The sequence below is a fragment of the Pezoporus wallicus genome, unplaced genomic scaffold (assembly GCF_028554395.1).
Source record: "Pezoporus wallicus isolate ANWC-B61680 ecotype Strahan unplaced genomic scaffold, APGP_CSIRO_Pwel_v1 contig_5879, whole genome shotgun sequence".
NCBI lineage: Eukaryota > Metazoa > Chordata > Aves > Psittaciformes > Psittacidae > Pezoporus > Pezoporus wallicus.
The window spans coordinates 1,053,265-1,071,379 of NW_026637549.1; the positions used below are offsets into that span (position 1 = coordinate 1,053,265).

Consider the following 18,115-nt stretch of genomic DNA (forward strand, 5'->3'; position numbering starts at 1 on the left):
GCGGCTTCCCAGATCGGTACTGCTAGCGAGAAGAAGCTTGTTTCTTTTTTGGTCCTTGTTTTGAGGTTAAGAAACAGGATGTGCATTTATTTTTTCCTTCCTTCTAGCTTTCCTGCGGCTCCTACTTTCTACCCCCTCGGAGAGGTGCCGGCAGTGGTGCGGCCGGGCGGAGGGGGCGGCCGCAGCGGCGCGCGTGTGTCAATGTGTCTGTCCTTCACTCCTCCATTGTCTTCTGCCGCTGCTGCCGCCGCTGTCGGGACTGCCCTCCGCTCCCCGGACCGCGCAACCACCCGATAGGTGCGGCGGGCGGCCCTAGCTCACGGCCGGGCTGGGGAGAGCGCGGCCGCTGCTGGGCGGGAGCAGTGCCTCAGCCCCGCGGCAGCGCCGCCCGGGCCGGTGATGTCCGTGGGCTGCGGCGGGGCAGCTCCGGGCGGGCGAGGAGCGGGGCCTGTGCGCGGCGGCCATGGCGGCAGTGACCGGGTGCCCGCTGGGGAAGCCCGTGTGGGTTTGCGCGCCCCGGCCGGCCTCGGCTGCCGGGCCCCTGCGTGGGGTCAAGCGTCCTTCGCCTTAGGTGGGCGCGGGGAGTCCGCTGTGAGCCCCGAGAGTCCCGGGCCGGGGGCACTGGGTCTGCGGACGCGGGGGGGAGGCGGCGGTGCGATGGTCCCCGCAGCAGCCTTGCCATGGTACTCGGCTGTCGGTCTGTCCGTCCTCCTTCCTTCCACGGCGTCTGCTGTATTGCTTGCTTATGGCTTCGGTTTGTGGGATTCATTTTTTCTAGGTAGGGAAAGGTCTTGGTTCGGCTGAAGAAGCCGAATAAAGCCGTGGTTGTGTCGTGGCATCGTGCCTCCGAAAGGAAGCTGGCTTCGTTGACTTGGGAAGGGAAGTAACGCGTTTGGGGTGTTCGGAGCGGTGCCTTTTGTTAGCGCCTTTCTAAAATTAAACTGCCGGTGGAAAAATGATCTTTGTTACAGATCCAACTTTCCACTCCTCCGGCTGCATCTCGGTAGGCACAGGGAAGAGCTTGCAGATACGCGGCAAAGGACAGAGACCGAGGGTTAACATCCCTGGTTTCAGCGTGCGTTTGTATGAGAGAGAAAAGCAGAACCCTAGTACTCGATGCTGACTTTTTACCCTCCTTTGTTCTATTCTTCAATATGTGGGTTGGGTTTGTTGATTTTTGGGTGTTTTTTTTTTTTGTTTAGTTGTTATATCCTTTCTTTTAAGAATCTGTTTTTTTTCCCCTGTAACTAATTTTTGAAGGCATAGCTGTATCAGCAGGCTGCTTTTTTTCTTTCCTTAGTACTTACAGGTCATCTCGTGGCTACTTACATGGAACCTCTCTCAAATACTAATCTTGTTCTCTATTTTCACGTTTGTTGGTTGCTTGACTGACTTTCAGGAATGGTAAAGTCCTGTTTGCTTCCTGGTTCGTAGAAGTGTGGTCTCTGAATCTAGTGTATCTTTGTAACTACTTGGGTACAAAACCAAAATGTGGTACGATTTTAATTTAACAGACGAGCCAAATTGTGTATGTTTTTCTGATTAAAAAAAAAAAATCACAGAAATACAGGGGTGTATCATCGTCTAGTTTTACTTGAATCAACAAGTTGCTTTGGACTTCAGATTATAACAGATTCCCTTGGTATTTTTTTTCCTGTGGGAAACCAGAAATGTCTTGAGGAAATGCTATCAAGACAAAAGTGCCTTTTATATTCTGGTCCAGAAAGATATCCCTGTGTAGTGCTAAAAGAAGTCTGTTGCTGGCTCAACTATGAAGGCAGAAATTAGGGTTTAAGTGGTCTTTTGTTGGTTCACTGCAGGCTGTGAATTTTACCTGCTGTGAACAAGTTTTGTGATGTTATAGTATGCTGATAATCTCTGTGGCACTATTAAATAATAAGAGCTTGCAAGCTTCTTTTCACACTAAAAAACCCCAAAACTGTCAGGCAGTCAGTGTACAGAAGTATGCTTATTATATTCTTTTTTTTTCATGTGAAAATGTCAGTACTGTCATTGCACCTTAGTTCACAGAGTGAACAGGCAAACACAGCTTTTCCTTGGCAGCCTCACTGCAGCTCATTTGGTTACTAAGGCTGCAGGAGTGCAGAGGTAATAACATACTTTAATGCTAGTTAATAATGTTTCATACTCTTACCTATGGGAGGCTTCTGTGTTACCTTCAGTCCCATAGTATGAGACACTTAATAGTCTTGGCTTTATTCTTGCGAGATCGTGATGAGGTAATGAAGTGACATTCCCCCCATTTTATGTATGGAATTTGAAGCATGGAGGCAGCGAATGATTTTTCTAAGGTGGCGTAAGGAGCCTGTGTCAGGGCAGGGAACATGAAAATGTACGTTCTGTACCTTTGTGTCTTGCCTCTTAATGCACTTTATTTTATCTACTGTATCTCTTTGTTTCACATATTTAAGTTGTGGGTATTACTGTATGGTAATTAATAATTTAAATTGTGGGTGTTACAGTGGGAGAAGGAACTGTTAACCTCAGTGCAACTCAGTATACTATTTCGATTTCAAATCATAAGTATTACATAACAAAAAGTCCTTATTTCCTCATCCGGTGATGCATCTGAAAGCAGGTACCAGTGATGGCATTTTTTCCTGTGTTTGGAGGTGTGCTTGTGGGAATTTATGATGACTGTTGTAATCAATGTGTAGGTGATCCTAAACACCTCGTGCAATAAAATAACAAGGATTTCCTTAATTGAGTAACACTCACTTTTGGTGAATGTGCAAAACAATAAGCTTTTTCTTGGCTCAAGCCTAGGTGAGAGGAGACTACCTTATGCCTTGTAGAGTACACTATGAAACTCTCAGTCTTTGGACATGGGAGAGAGGAAAAGGAGATGCTGAACTGTTTTCACTGTTTTCAAGCTGGTTTCTGTCAAATGACTTGGAGAGAAAGTAATGTGAAAACCTTGCTTATGTCTTGGAGGCTTACTTGAATTAAGGCTATGTATTATGTTGCTCTCCCAGTGGTAGCACAGGTCAAAGATCCTGTAGCTTCTTTCTGTGCCTCAGCTTGGCAGGATCATAAACTTGGTCTGACCCACTAAGTTTTATCTAGGGAAAAGAATAGTTAAAACAAGTCCTGTTATTCCTAAGAGTTATTCTTCTAGCTCCCATTTTACTGGTTCATAGGTAACGACTTCTTCAGCTAAGAGTGATACCTTTGTGTTTACCTTTGTATTTGATAGCCTGCAGTGGGGTTTTTGAATTTAAGTAAATTTAGTGTCTGCAGCATCCTCTGATTATAACTTTCACAGCTGCTTGAAAAATAAACCTCTCTTTATTTCTTTTTGAACCTGCTACTTTATAGTTTTATTTGATCCCTCAGTCCCCAGTTCCTGCTTTGGGAGACAATGCAGAATTGTTCCCTGATCATCCTTGATGTGCATCAGGCCTTGACCGACCTGGTTTATCCCCTACCACTCTCTTTTTTATTAAGCTGAAGTCTTAGGTCTACTTTGTCTTTCCTATATGAAAGCCATTTCACATGGTTCTGAAGTGCATTTTTGTAAAATGATTCTGTCCTCTTCAAGGCCTGGGCTTTAGGAAATCTCCTTCACGTGAAGCTGAGCCTTCCAGACAGATCTCCACTGGGTTTTGGTCCTGCTATCTCCAATCCTTATAGTTAAATCTTGTCCTAAGTGAGGAGTATCTAAGGATTATTCATTAGATCAATTCAAGTTCATAAATGTTCAAGGGTTTTTTATTGCTAGAAACATCTTTTGTTTTTTACTCACAGATCTCACCGACACTTGTCTGTGGGTAGGTTGCTTTTCTCCCTATGGCTTTGCATAACTCTGACTTCATTAAGTATTTTTATTTTATTGTAAGTGGTGGGTTTTTTTTAGGTTTCATCTGGTTTTGGATCTTGGGACAGCCACTGGATCTTTGATATGATCTGTCAATGTTGTTAAGTCTTGTTTTTTACCAGAAAGTAGATTATAAAAAGACTGCAAAAGAGTAACTGAAAGCAGCAAATTACTGGTGAGCACAATGCATGTTTGAACACAACAGGTATACCTTGGAATGACAAGGTATTCCTATAGCCCAGGCATTCATCTGAGACAGGGACGGAGATTTCCATGTACTACCAGTTCCCAGTGGTACCTTGCAGAAAGTTAGGCTTTTGAATTTAGGAGCAAATCCCAGCATTTGACTTAGGCTATGTCCAAAATCTGTCAGGATGAGTCCTATGCTCACTTCGTCTGCTTTTGAACCCTGACGTGAAGCATATGGGACAGAAGGACACCAAAGTATCCTCCAAAAGGTTGCCAGGTCCAGACTATTGAGTAAGCAGGGTTGAGGTGAGCAGCACTCTCCAGTAGGAAATATAGGACAGAGCAGTGTGAAAGTACCAGTTTGGGACTTGAAGGTTTATGCAGTCAGATTTAACACAAATGTTGGTGGTTGCTCCTAGACCTAATCTGACTGAGCGCAGCCAGTTTTGGCATTTCTTCATCTAGAATATAGCCATCATAGCAGCCATCTGTAGAGGTTTCTTTAGCAGAAACTGCTCAAAAGTTTACTTTTACAGGCCGCAAAGTGTATTTTTTAGTATATGCTTTTATTTCTGTGTATATCTTTAACTGCTACTTATGCAAGGGCAACCCACATAACCTTCCCATAGATAATGGGGTTAATGGTGCAAAGAAGCAATTTCAAGGCATTCAGGTATTGTGATGGTGAGGGCAATGTGCATTCCTTAGATGAATATGTACTTGTACTACCTGGTTAAAAGCAGGTATGTGTACCCCTTGCTCCATTTATATGCTCAACATTGGATCTGTAGCTCAGGAAAAGAAAATAAATTGCTCCTTTGCAGGTTGCATTCATATTCTCTTTTTTGTTCTAGATGGTTCTAGTATGAACAACTTTCTCAGAGAATACATCTTTTTTGCTTTACATATGATTCTTTTTGATTAAGAGAAATCCAAGCTTTAAATAACTTGTTTCGTGCATGTCAATTCCATTTAGGTAGGTACTACGATTTTGTTCTGAGTGTAATGGAAGAACTGGCATACAAGCAGCTTTTTGGCTGATCAAGGACTGAGATGTGTTTAGCGACTGCAGAGCAGTATGAGTCAGAGGTCTGGCTGAGCACCTTTGCATGTTTTTTCCACTTAAGCTTTGCAAGTGGTGGCAATGACCCAGTCAGGCAGTAGCATGGCTTTTGCAAGAGTTGATCTGCAATGGCTTTTCAGACAGCTGTTGCTAAAATAAATTCAGTACTTCAGAAATGTAAAGTAAATAAAATTACATAAAGCTGCAACAGAAAGATACCTCTGTGTAGAGAGACATTGAAAAGCTTTATAGCATGTATAGAACATGATCCACCTTTGGAGGAATCATTACTGCAATACTGGGAAAAATAAAGACCCTGGAGGTCTCAGCAGCAGTTAATGACAAACTTTTTTTCTGGTGAAGAGTGGTGGAGGCACTTGATTTAAACATATCTATTTTTTTAAGCCAAGACAAGTTTATTTAAATTGTTTACAGTCACTCTCAAATCCATGTACCTGTTTGCAGGCTTAAGGTGATTGTCTAGGACAGAGGAAGAAGGGTATGTGCTATTAACTTCAGACTGCTTTAAGCGACATCATCTTTAAGTCGTCTTCTTATTTTCTGTCCTCATTCCTCCTTTTCAAATTCGAGAATTCTTATGTTTGTATTGCACACAAGGCAATAGTCTATCACCTGTACCTGTCTTACTGCCTGAGCCTACAGATAAAATAAGTTCATTCTGATATCTTATGTGCAATAAATTTCGCCTGTGAACTGCCATGGTTACCTATTAAACGGTGCTTGGATTTGATTTCTGATTCTGTTTCTTTTTCCATATGATCCATTGTTGATTAAACAAGATTGATCACCTCAATTGGAGCAGTTCATGCATGGTAATTTAAAATGGTAATTATCTGTTCAAAGATAACTAAAATACTTAAGATCATGCAGAGGTAATGCTGGTGAGTGAGAAGAAAATTGACAGAAAAAAACATTGCTTCTTCCTAGAGAGCGGTCGTGGATTGCAATAGTACCCTGCCATGCCTGAAAACTGCTTTGAAGTTGCTGTACTATACTTCTTAAATCTAGCTGTAGATTTTGTAAGAGACTGCAAAAGTCAAAATAAAAGCTATTCCAAAATAAAGGGCAAAATAAAGAGAGAGTCCAGTGACCAAAGGGATGCGTAAAGTGATGTGGTGGCCATATTTATGGCAACATAGTGCTTCTTAAGATTCTTACATGCTGTAAAGCTGAGAGCAGAACAAAACACTTGAGTTTCAGAGTTTAACAGCTTTGGCTTTCTGTAAAGTGTGATTGTATAGTGCAAGCACAGCGAAGGCAAATCATGTATTTGTAACATTGCTCAGAAACCTTCTGATTGAATCAATTTTGTGATGACGTTGGGTAGGTGCAAGTCGCTGCTCATGTAGATCAGATTGCAGGACTAGGACTAGGAGGTGCTTGGTTACTGCTCTGTAGGTAAAGTAGTTGAGAGGTTAGCTGGTCATGAGTTGGTACAGAAACTGAAACCTGGGTAATGGCTGATACATGCAGTTAAGAGTTTTTCCTGTTCAGTCTTGTTCCCACTCCATCTTTAGATACGCTTTTATCACCAAGTACATTTTAATGTAGTAAATAAATCTTCCTCACATGGCCATACATTACTCTTTTGTTACGTATTTTGGGTTTTAAATTTCTGCAAGTCAGGCAAATATTTCTAGGCAGTGAATCGGTAGTAATTCCTACTGTAAAAGGACTTTGTCTATAAAAGCTGCTAGTTGCTCTTCATCTAAGCACTTTTGAAATGAGAAATTATTTTTTCTTCCTAGTACAGAAACTATAGTTTTCTGCAGGGATTTTAAAATTCATTGAGTACTTGGTATAAAGGCATGTTTTGGAGTCCTGTGCCAAGTATTTGCTCTGCAAAATCTGAATTGTTCTTAGGTCAGAGAAGTTTTGTACAACAGTTGCTTGCAATTATTGCAGACTCATGTTAGTGGATAAAGATTATTGCTTTTAGTCAGCCTGTGAGAAGGATGGATTACTTCTGGTGAGGATTAGAACTGAGGACAGACAGGTCAGGCAAGGAAAATGTTAGACACAGTCTGGGCAGGGAGGTATGTCAGGGACACATAAAGTAAGTATCTCCTGTGATGTGTTGAATCCCGGTGAGTTACACCCTTCTACAACTCCTCAGCTACTTTAGGCAGAACAATTGAATATGGCTTTTGGGGTTATACTTCATTGTAATAACCAATTTCATGTATTTTCCTTAAATGTGGGGTGTTTTAATGCAAAAAAAAGGAGTTTAAGCAGTTCAACAGTTTGTAATTTGCAGGCTTAAATGATCCTTTCCTTTTAGGTTTTGTTTTCATAAATAAAATCCTCTACTTCTCTAGTAGTGTTTTTAAGAGGGAAAATTCATTCAATATGTTGAAGTTACACATTAGTCATTTTTCTTCTGATAAGGCATGGGGCGAAATCTTAGGAGCATGTTACTGAGCATTAGCAGATACAGGACTTGTTATTTATTTTCAGTGCCATTTCATGCCTCAGGTGATAGAAAATTAGAAAACCAAAGTATGTTATTTTTTTTAAATACTCAAGGTGAAGTGAAGCCTTTAGAAAGAAGAGGGGATAGTGAGTTTCTTTTCAATCTACAACCTTCTCTATATGTGCCAGAATGGATATGAGTTTGGTTAGAGTCTTGTTGCTAGTTTTGTCTAGGACTCTGCACCTCCCAAAGGTTGCTCCTGAAACCTGTGCTGTTAAGTCTCTTAGGTCTGCTTTGACTATATTATCTTTATGCAATATTTCCTGTGACTCAGACCTAAGGATCCCCAAACCATCAGCCAGTGCTATGGAAGCCCAATATTGAGCTGTCGAATCCCATAGTCTGTCCTAGGTGTTTTTCTTCCAACATTTTGTGGCAAAAAGAGGCCTCAATCAGCGTGTCCCCAGGGTTGGCTCTGCCTTTGAGATTCATTGTCCTGCACATCTGTCTTGACTTCCTTCCCAACGCCTGCTCTTCCTGTGCTCAAGTATGTAGATGAGGTCTTTTGCCAGATCTTGACTTTGGCTATCTTGTTTTATGGAGCTTTATTTGAAGACTTTTCCTTGAATTAGAGAAACAGAAGTATACTCATCATTTACTTTTCCAAAGGAGCCAAGGAAGGGGCTTTTTATTTTCAATAGTTTTATTCCTGTTAAAATGTTTATTGGTTTATGCTGAAAAGTGTCTTCCTCCCAGTATGCCCTGCTGTTGGTATGTCAAGTTGTTTGCATTGCTGAGCCTTCAAGATCCTTCATCACGATAGTGGACCGACTGGTTGTTTAGTGACCTACACTGCTAAATCATCAAGGTGTCAGACTGTCAGGTCTCTCCTGTGAAGTTGTGCAATGCTTGAACTTTCAGCTCTAAGTTGTGGTCCAGAGCTCCCTGAGGCCAAATATGTCAAGCCAAAGCATTTCATGGGTAGCCTGTTTGATACTTGGATCAGTTTAATAGCTTAATGCTCACTCTGAGTTGGTTTTGTTTCCTGGGTACAGGAAGACCTGATTCTTTCTCCATTTTCCTTTGTCTTGTCAGTTTAAACAGTTGTTGACCTTTTCAAGTTGATCTAGTAGGTATCAGCGCTGTAAAAGCAGTGTTACAGTATGAGGAGGTAACACAAAAATCTTTTGAAGCCAAGGGAGAGCAAGATGTCAGTGTTGGGGAAAAGGGCACTGTTGTCATAGTCTGGACTTAGGTGTTCCCTATTTATTGTTTTTAACATCCCTGTTACTTTTTTATTGTAATCCCAGTATAAATGACTCAGTTACTGTTAATAACGAGGTTATTGGATTACTGAAGAGTTGATTTTAATTGGTGCTCTCAATAATTAACTGATAAATAAAGATTAGTACCAACATAATCTGAAATATCAGCTGTTTTTGCAGCATTGTCAAGGATAGGGGTAAAATACCACCTTTTGCAAAGCCTCTGATTGAGAGTCATGTTGAATTTCTGCTTTCTTTTATTGTAGATTTAAAAAAAAAACCAATGCTGGCACCTCTGCTACCTTTGCCTTTTATCTTCCATTAGCAAAGAACACATGCCAGGTTTTCTAGTTCTTGAGCTCTACAGGGCGTAGCAAACTAGGCAGAGAAACATGGAGGTGAGATACAAGTGCATCGGTCTGCATGGGCTTTAACAGTCGGTTCATTGAATGTGAGTTTGGCTGTATTCATGACTCAACAGACATATATTTTGGGATTTGGCATCAGTTCACTTCTTAAAATTTGAAATAATTCTTTTTTTTTTTTTTTTTCTTCGTTGTGTGATAGATGCAGTAGCTGTTGACAGTCTTTTGGCTATTGAAGAGTTTCTGTTTCTTTCAAAAGGACAGGAGGTGTAGCACTAAAAGGTACATACCCCTTTTCACTGAAAGTTAATGCATTTTGTAGAATCCTTTTCTGGATCCACATTGAAGAGCCCTAGGTTAACTGGCATGGCTTTCTGATGTCCTCAGAGAAACCTGCCAAGCCTGTCATCGTTTTTTCTCAGTCCAAAAAAAAACCCCAAAACAACTCATAATTCTTTCTTTAGCTGTCTCATTAGGAAATCTTTAAAATTCTTCATATCTTGCATCCTCATAAGAAGTGGGTTGTAGAAATCTAATGTAACTTTATTGTCATTCTTACTCCCTTGTATGTACATATGTGCATGCACCTACAGATACACATCCTGTTGAACATTTTTTAGGTTATCTGTAGAAGGAGGTTGCTGATACTGATCTTTCCAGTGTATGACAATGATGCTGTAAACAAGAAAATAGATTTCCATATTAATAATGTCAGATATTGTATTGAGCTGACATTGATACAGCCTAAACACCTACAAAGCGGATGTGTGCTTTTTCTGCCAAAGGAAGGCTGGCTGCTGCAGTGATGTTTTGTGCCCATTTAAAATTATATTAAACTTCTTCCAGTTAGAAATCCATAACTCCTGCAGTTATGCTTGGCTTCAGAAACTGGGTTGGGTGTGGGTGGGTGGTTGTGGTCTGACACTGAGCCTATTCTCTCAGCATGTTTGTGGTACACTGGATTTTGAAACTTCTCAGCCAATAGTGGAAATTCTGTGAATCATTTCAGAAAGATAAACAAGCAGGCCTACTGAGTTAACTATAGAACTGAGTAATACACCATTAGTAATTGTCCTAGTGTTAATTTTGGGTGTGTAATTCTTGCCTCTGCCTGAGATGTTTTTATGTATCACTGGCAATCTGTGTGAAAATCTATAGTTCAATCTGCAGATGTGAATTTATGTGGCTGAAACTGATGGAGGAAGTTTGATCTAGTTCAAATATCTAAGAAGTGTCTAAAGCTGAAGCTGTGAAGCTGCTCACAAGAGTCTCCCTTAAGGTCTCAGGCTAAGATGGGCAAGCAGAATATTTTAGATAAGCTGTTTTCTGGAAATGTTTGCATTTCTCCTTTGATAGTGGAAAGAAGCAAGGATCACAGGGTCAGACTTAGGTGTCTGTTGTTATTCGTTTTTAATGTTAGGTTAAATGCACCCCATTTTTGGATTCTGACATTTGGCTGCTTGTCAAGAAAAGTGGATGATACAGGTTTTGTCTTAGTCAATTCCCTCCTAAAATGATCAGCAGTGAATTAGGTAGTGCTCCTCACAACCAATAGTACCAATTAAACTGTCAGGTTTTGCATTGAACTGAGCTGACTGACAGCTGTCTTGCTGCCATTTCCAGTGTGTGGTCATGAAGCACTTGAGGAGCTGCTGCAGTGTAAATGGTACTGCCCACAGGTGGGGTTTGCTGGCTCTGTGTTGGAGTAGGGTAAAACATTGGATACCTGCTCTGGTCTACATGTGGGTGAAACAGATGTCTCTCAATAGCTTTGATTAGCTATTTGTAATGTGATTATGCTGTTAGCACATGATGTTAATGCCCCAAAATAGATAAAAATTAGTGAAGGCTTATTTTTTTTTATATTTTAGTGAAGGCTAATTATTTTTTTCTAGCTAGGGTGATTTATATTGCTTTTTATTTGACTTCTTTTCATGGCAATGTTTCTTAATTCTGAGATTCTGGCCATCTGTTTATATATAAATGTATTTTTGAGAATGGCGTTTTCATCTGATTGCAATCACTCTCAAAATTGTTTATCTTTTTGAGGAGCAAAACTATCAAGATGCGTTTATAGCATTCATAATAGCCATTGCTTGCAGTGCTGCATTTATAGATAGACTGTGAATTCTGTGGGTTAGTTTCATGGACTTCAAAGTCTCCTGAATTTGGATTACCAACAAAGACATATTCTTGCTTTTGCGCATTTATGTTTTCAGGTAAGTGTTGCATTTAATGTTGTTTATGTCCAGATACAGCATGGAAGAGGCTGAAGTAAAGGGGAGCTGGACTGTTGAAACTGGGTGAGGATGTGGTGGTTTGAGCACTTTCTGTGACTGACTGTGCATGATATATTAAAATAGAGGAAAATTTGCCGTATGTGACTGCTTAGCATTTGAGTTTTTTAGTTACCAGAGACTGATCTCCCAGTTTATTCTGATGTGTGAATAGTGTTTGAGTCCAATACTCTCTGACTAGCTTCTTTTAGATATTCTGTGGAGGGTGTGATGTTTAATATCTAATTACCTTAGCTGAAGGTAGTTGATGTTACATGGGATTTCTGGTTTGGCAGAGTGATACAAAATATAATGAAAACACAATACAAATGTAAGTAGCACGTAACAAAGTAAAACAATTGCATACACAGTTCGGTCTCAGTGCCAATGTGATTCGTATTGCCAGTCTCTGCAACATACTCACCATCATGATGTTGGGCATCCCCAGTCACTGGGAAGAAATACATGGGTTGAATCACAATATTCTGTACAGATTGCCTTAAAGCTTTTTGTTTTTATCACTGATGACAGCTAGTTTGAATGTTTGCCCTCACCTTAAAGCCCTTGTACAAAATTAGTAATATAACATGCTGACCCAGGTCAGTCCTCTTGGGTTTTTTGCTTACTTCTCACCTGGCCTTACTGAATTTGCCACCCAGCTGTTGTAGTACTCCCAAGTGAGTATGATGTCATGGGGGATTAGTACTTGTCTTGTGCATTTGTGGATTTAAGGGACAGCCTTATTTGAAGTACAGAGTGAAAAAGAGCTTTGTTGGGTACATGATTCCTCTAAGTTACCTGACCTCATACCGAAGCTTGACTTACTGGGAGAAACTGGCCTTTAGTACAGACTCTGGTGTCTGAAAGCAGCCTGTAGAGTTAGGTAGGTGTAAAAAGGAGGGGATGTAGTGGTATAAAAATATAGATAGATGGGAGTGCTACATTTCTTTCATGCTTGGCAAATGTGCAGCAAATTTCAGATTATAAGGTTGTATCATCCATGTGTTTAATAGCCCTTGGTAGACTCTTCCATGAATTCCTCTAAGAGCTCTCAGGCTTCTGCACAGAGGTGGAGAAATGCCTTTCTGAAGTAAGGCTGAGTGTGCTGCCAAGCTGTGGGTAGGAGAGCAAGAATGTGACCCTTCTCTGCATGTTCAGTCTGTGATAGCTATTTTTCTGATTCACCTAGGATCATAGTTGATCATGTAGGTACCCCACGCCATACGCTCTTCAGTGGGTTTTAGGTTTTGGTTTTTTTCAATGCCAAATTTGTGGATATGAATCAGTATCTATTGCCATAGAACTAATTTGGCTTGGTCTGAGAGGAATTGTGTCCATCACTGCCTCAAAAAAAACTGTTTGCAGGTTGAAGCAATCTGAGTGTTGTCTACTTTTATTCCTCGCTCCAGGAATTTGTTTACCAAACCTGGTGTGTTCTGTCAAAATGTTCAACCCACTCTTGAGGAGGAGGAAGCAGCTGCAGGGAACATGAGACTGCTTTTGGAATGCAGAATGATACAAGTCAGTAATGGACTCCTTTTCTGTCCAAGTGAATGCTGCTAACAGCATAATCGGTGTTAGCTGGTATGTTTAGAATAGTTGACACTATTGCAAAGCATTGTATGTTTCCACTGCTGGCTCTCTTTGTGCCATCTCTTTTTAGCCAGAAATAATCGGAATTCAGGTATCTGGAAGCTGATTCATTGTCCTGCATATAAAAAGCCACTTGTTAAGTTGGTAAACGCCTTTCCCTTGAACATGCTTTGAAGAAATAATTAGGGAATTCTAAGGTAAAACTTGCTCTACTGCTTACAGCAGTTGTCATTTCTTAAAGCCAAAGCCTGCACTGCTTGCAAGTGTGTAGGAGGTGCTGGCTATTAATACATCCCTCCTCCAATTACTGTATTTAGTTCATGAAATAATAAACTGTTAGGAACTGGAAGGCATTGCTTTCTGGGGAATGCACACTTTGTATTTCTTTATTTTTAAGCTTTGTAATTCTGAAGGCAATTGATGGGTTTTCAAATGCTACAGCACTGTGTCCTGGAGGCACTGGTGATCATGATCAGTGTGTTTGCTGCTGCTTAGAGCCTTAAAGTAGCAATAAAAATGAAAGCAACACATCATCTGATTTTACTGTTGTGATATTTGAATTGTATGAGTAGGGTCAACACTGTAAAAACTTTCAGGGGGCTGGTACTTTAAAAAAAGAGAAACAGGGTGGACTTGAACAGAGGAATGATACTACTCGAGAAGGCTGCTCTCCCTGCCCTGGCCTTCATTACTGAGCTGTTGTGTTGTCTTGTGTCTGACAGACATCTTGCTAGGATTGAAACCTCTCTGGTATCTTTTTAACACATTTTCTTCTAATCCTATTCTGACATCTGCACAGTCCATTGAAAGTGGTGTCTTATATAAGAACAAAACATCATTAGCTTTGGAAGAGTACCATCTTCTGCTTGTTTTCTGACTTCACCTGACCCTGACTTCTGCTGATCCTTTTTATCCTCTTCTTTTTCTAAAGAGGTTTTCCTGCTGGAAAGGCATGCAACCTTGGAGTTGTATGACTAGCCATTACCTTAAAATAAATGTTAATTGGGTACAAACTGATCTGTAGCAATACACCATCTCCATTGTCTTGGGGTACTCCAGTGAGAGGAGCACAGCAGCCTAAGAGAGCTCTCGACAGGCAGAGAAAAGTTCCTACTAATACCTTGTCCTTGAAGAATTATATCTAATTCCTCCTCTTAGTTGCTGAAAGAAACCCTATTACTGAAAGATAACTTTGTATGTCTCAACCCCTCAACCCAAGTGTATAATTTAATATTCCTTTTTTTTTTTTTCCACTGACTGTGCCATGACTGATGCATTTTTCATATGGTTGCTGATTATGAGACAGAAAACTCCATTGCCTCCATGATTTGATTTACAGTTCTCTTGACCTTGTAAAGTGCATCTGGAGTGCTTCGGTCATGGGAGGTGTTTGTCTTGCTTTTACTTTGTTATTTGGTTGAGCTGCTTCTGTAGAAAGTCTTGGTTGCTGACCTGAGAAACACTCACTCTCCTTAAACACATGCAGTGAACTGGATCTCTTAATACAGTGTGTGTGATTGTACATTAATTTTTGGCAGTGGGTTTTTTTTGACTTCTTTTCAAGAAACATCTTCCTGTGCATCCCAGTTGAGCAGTTAAGTGATGAGATTTATGATGCGAATTTTGGAGAGTTAAGTCTTCTTGTTTTTTCTGGGATTACTTATTTCTCATCTGGATAACTACTCATGGGTTCTATGCCCAGTTGGAGAACTGCATGGAGAATTGTACATAGTTTTATTTTTTTATGTAATGTGTGGTAAGCTTCAGTCTCTTTTGGTATTTGTTTGTACTTGCTGCAGGATGAGACCAATTCCACTTGTTTCATCTCATTTCTCTCTCCCACTAGGCATACTAATAAAGGACAAGTACTTTGTTGGAGTGGACACTTTATTGTGGAGAAACACTGTCCTGTGATTAAAAAGGAAATTGAGGGATGAGTGGAGGGAGGGAGATTAAGTGCCTTAGGAGCTCCAGAAGCTCTTTTGGGAAAGACAGGGTGTTCAGCGTATGTCGAAAACCAACTACGACACTCTCTTAAGGTACTACACATGATAGCCACCTGGTGACAAGGGCATGCTTCCAAGTATGAAATCAAAGGTTGGTATCTAGTTGCTTCATGTACTGTAATGTCATAAGCAAAATTAATCCATAACAGAAGGTGTATTTTTCAGCAGTAAACATGTGGATTAGCAGTATCCTTTTTGTCATGTAAATAGTAAAGCATAAAGTTGATTATATTTACCCTGTACATTGTTACGTGACTGCTTAGTCACTGCAAGTTGCCATTAAGGTCATTTGTGCAATAAAATCAGTGAAGGGATTTTAATGTGGCAAAAGCCTGGCTCTCTCTGTACCGTTTGGAATGAATTGCAACTTTGAGACAAAGGTTTCATAAACATAACACTGCTGTTGGCCTCTATGGGCAAAATAGCAAACCTTCTAGCTGCTGGTACTGCCCTTCCTGCTGATTTGTACCATGGCTGAAGTTACAGACCTCCACATTATTAATCACTTCTTTAAAAAAACAAAACCAAAACCAAACCCTGTGTTGTTGGAGCAGAAGGCAAGAGTTGGGAAATGGTGGTGAAATAGCACAAGTCAACTTGTGTGAAGAAAATCCATGGTGTTGCACTGTCAGGATTTGGTCTTGCCAGCTCCCCAGATGTGCAATAAGGGAGAGAGGAGAGATGGCTTCTTAGTGCCTCTCTGGTCCCTTTAGAGGAGAGGTGGCTTCTTAGTGCCTCTCTGGTCCCTTTTTCAGCATGTGGGATCCTGAGCAGTAGCAAAATAAAGCTTCTTATTTCCTTATTTTTCAACAGTATCAAAGTAAGCTTTAGAAGGGAATAGGGAGTGTCACCACTGCGCTTCACATTGCAGGCTAGCCATTGTCCTGCCTCAGGTATATAAATAAAGCACTTTTTCTTCGCACTGACCAGACTTGGGAAGTGTTGGCAGCTGAGGTGGATTTCTTAGTCTTACAGGGCTACATAACCTGTGTTAAAGCAAAAAACACTTCATAGCTGTCATGTCGGTGAATGCTGCAGCAGCTGTGCAGACTGCATGACTGATGTGCATCATGATCACTGCACCAGGCTGTTGGGCAGTGCCTGCAGAAAAGAGGAGCTGTGAGAGTGTCTGCAGGGACTCAATGTCCAGTTAGAAAGTGGGAAGCCTGACGAGGATTTGGCAAGAACCAGCGGCTGCCTTGCATCTGCTCTGTCCTGTCATCCCTCTACATCGCTCAGTTCCTCTGTACGGGCAATGATTTATGATTTTTCCACTTACAGGTTTTGTTAGCTCATAATCTAGCTGCCTGCTGCTTTCCCGGGGAGGAGAAGCAGCTGCTGGCTCTGTGCTGACGTGTTTCCTCTCCAGCAAAAGCGCTAGGGCAGCTTTTCCTCCATGATGCTCGAGTTTGGTAGTTTGCTTTTAACATAATTCCTTCGCTTCCTGCTGAAAGAAGAGGAAAACCCTCTTTATGTTTTCATCCAAAGTCTGGAACTGCAGCAGTGAGAGGATGAAAATACCTAGTAACATTGCTGGATGAAAAAGACTCAATAAAGCCTTTTAATGTCCTTGGATAGTCAACTTCTTGGGGGGGGTGGGGGGTGGGGTGGGTGGGGAAGAGATCTACTTTGATATGTGGATTGAGGTTTTTCCTTCATAGAAACTCTGCCTTTCTATGCTTTTATTTTATTTGACTCTGGGATGAATACTCCTGTCTTACATGATGTCTGAGCAAGGGAAGGAGATGGAAGTCATGCCTGCCAAGCATCTGTTCCTGTGAAGGCTGGTGGTGCTGTGTTGGTGGTGTTTTGGCAGCTCTCTCCAGCACCCTGTCAATCAAAAGCCATCCCCACAGCAGCAGTAGCAGCATCCTATGGAATCATGCTGCTGGAGCCCTCCCAATGGCTCACCTCTTGCCCCCGGGGGCTCCCTCACCATTGTTACAGTGCCCTGTATACATACAGCCAAAAATCTTGGTAGGGAGTTTTATTAAATGGTTGTTCTTTTTTATATTGTCTGGCATGGATTTCTCTGACTCTATAACTAGGACAGCCGAGTTTCGCTGCTGTGAGGCAACTGTTCTTGAATTCATCATGAGCATGTTAATGTTTGAAGAATCTCAGATGATTCTGAGATTTCAGTTAAAAGAAGTGTTAAAATGATGCTTAGAACAACAGTATTGGTTTGACTAAAGGGTTTCAGTATTTTATTTTTCAATTTGAGCGATACATTTCCAAGAAGAAATGTTTTCAGTATTTTAGCTTGGTAGGAACTTCAGATTTATCAAGACTTTAAATAATTTAGGTGTTAATCATCCTAAGAATTTCTTTGTGGTATGGATAAAATACTGTGGTTTTCTAACTTGTTAATAAGCAAGTTCAAACTTGGTGAAGCCCTGAAATAAAACTTTATCTGTTGCTTTTTTTTATAAACTAATTGTATTAATTAAGGCTGTATTTATTGGTTAATTCTGTTACAGTTTTTATTAATTGGGTGAGAAGGGGTGATCGATTACAGAAGCTGCTATATAGATATCTAGAACTGTAGATGTCCCTCAGTTTTATTTTACCTGCTTAGGACCTTTAGCATGTAAATGAGAAGCAGCTGTAGGGGAAAGCTGAACTTGTGGACTTCAAGCAGTTCCAGGAGAATTTACCAAACCAACAGCCCGAGTATTTTTGAAGTATGAATCTGTTTTATTGAAGCCTGTTAACAAGAGTGGGAGTGGAATTTGGCAAAATGTTTTAAGTCATTCATCTTTTAATTTTTCTGATGAATGCTGTAGCTGCAAGTTAGTTAGCAGCAGGCTTAGATGTTTTGAGGTTGGTGTAGAAAATAACCCCATTCTGGAGTGTGGTGCCAGGTTATGTACTGTTCTCTGACATGTCCGGCTTCAGTCTGCCCAGCTTCTGACTTACCTGCTTATAAAGTATGTGGGTGTACTGGAATTTGAACACACGAGTTTTCTGCAAGAGGTTTTCTCGATCTTAAATGGAGAATCAAGAGTAAAGCATCTGTTGCTGAGCCTCTCCCATCTTCTGTAGAAGAGTGAGTCTGTGAAAGGAGTGTGATAAGGAGCTATCAC

General features: G+C 40.8%; 1 protein-coding gene across 3 annotated transcripts in view; it reads left to right on the forward strand.

Annotated features, from left to right (window-relative positions):
* The first annotated feature begins 46 nt into the window (after window positions 1–46).
* BZW2 (basic leucine zipper and W2 domains 2) overlaps window positions 47–18,115 on the forward strand; it is a 58,209-nt gene continuing 40,140 nt past the window's right edge. Inside the window, exon 1 of one of the 3 annotated variants that reach the window (XM_057406193.1) lies at window positions 47–65. The gene's annotated coding sequence lies outside the window, so the exon portion shown is untranslated. Of the gene's footprint in view, window positions 66–171; window positions 298–18,115 lie in introns of those variants that run through there. The other 2 variants (XM_057406195.1, XM_057406194.1) reach the window with 2 other exon arrangements.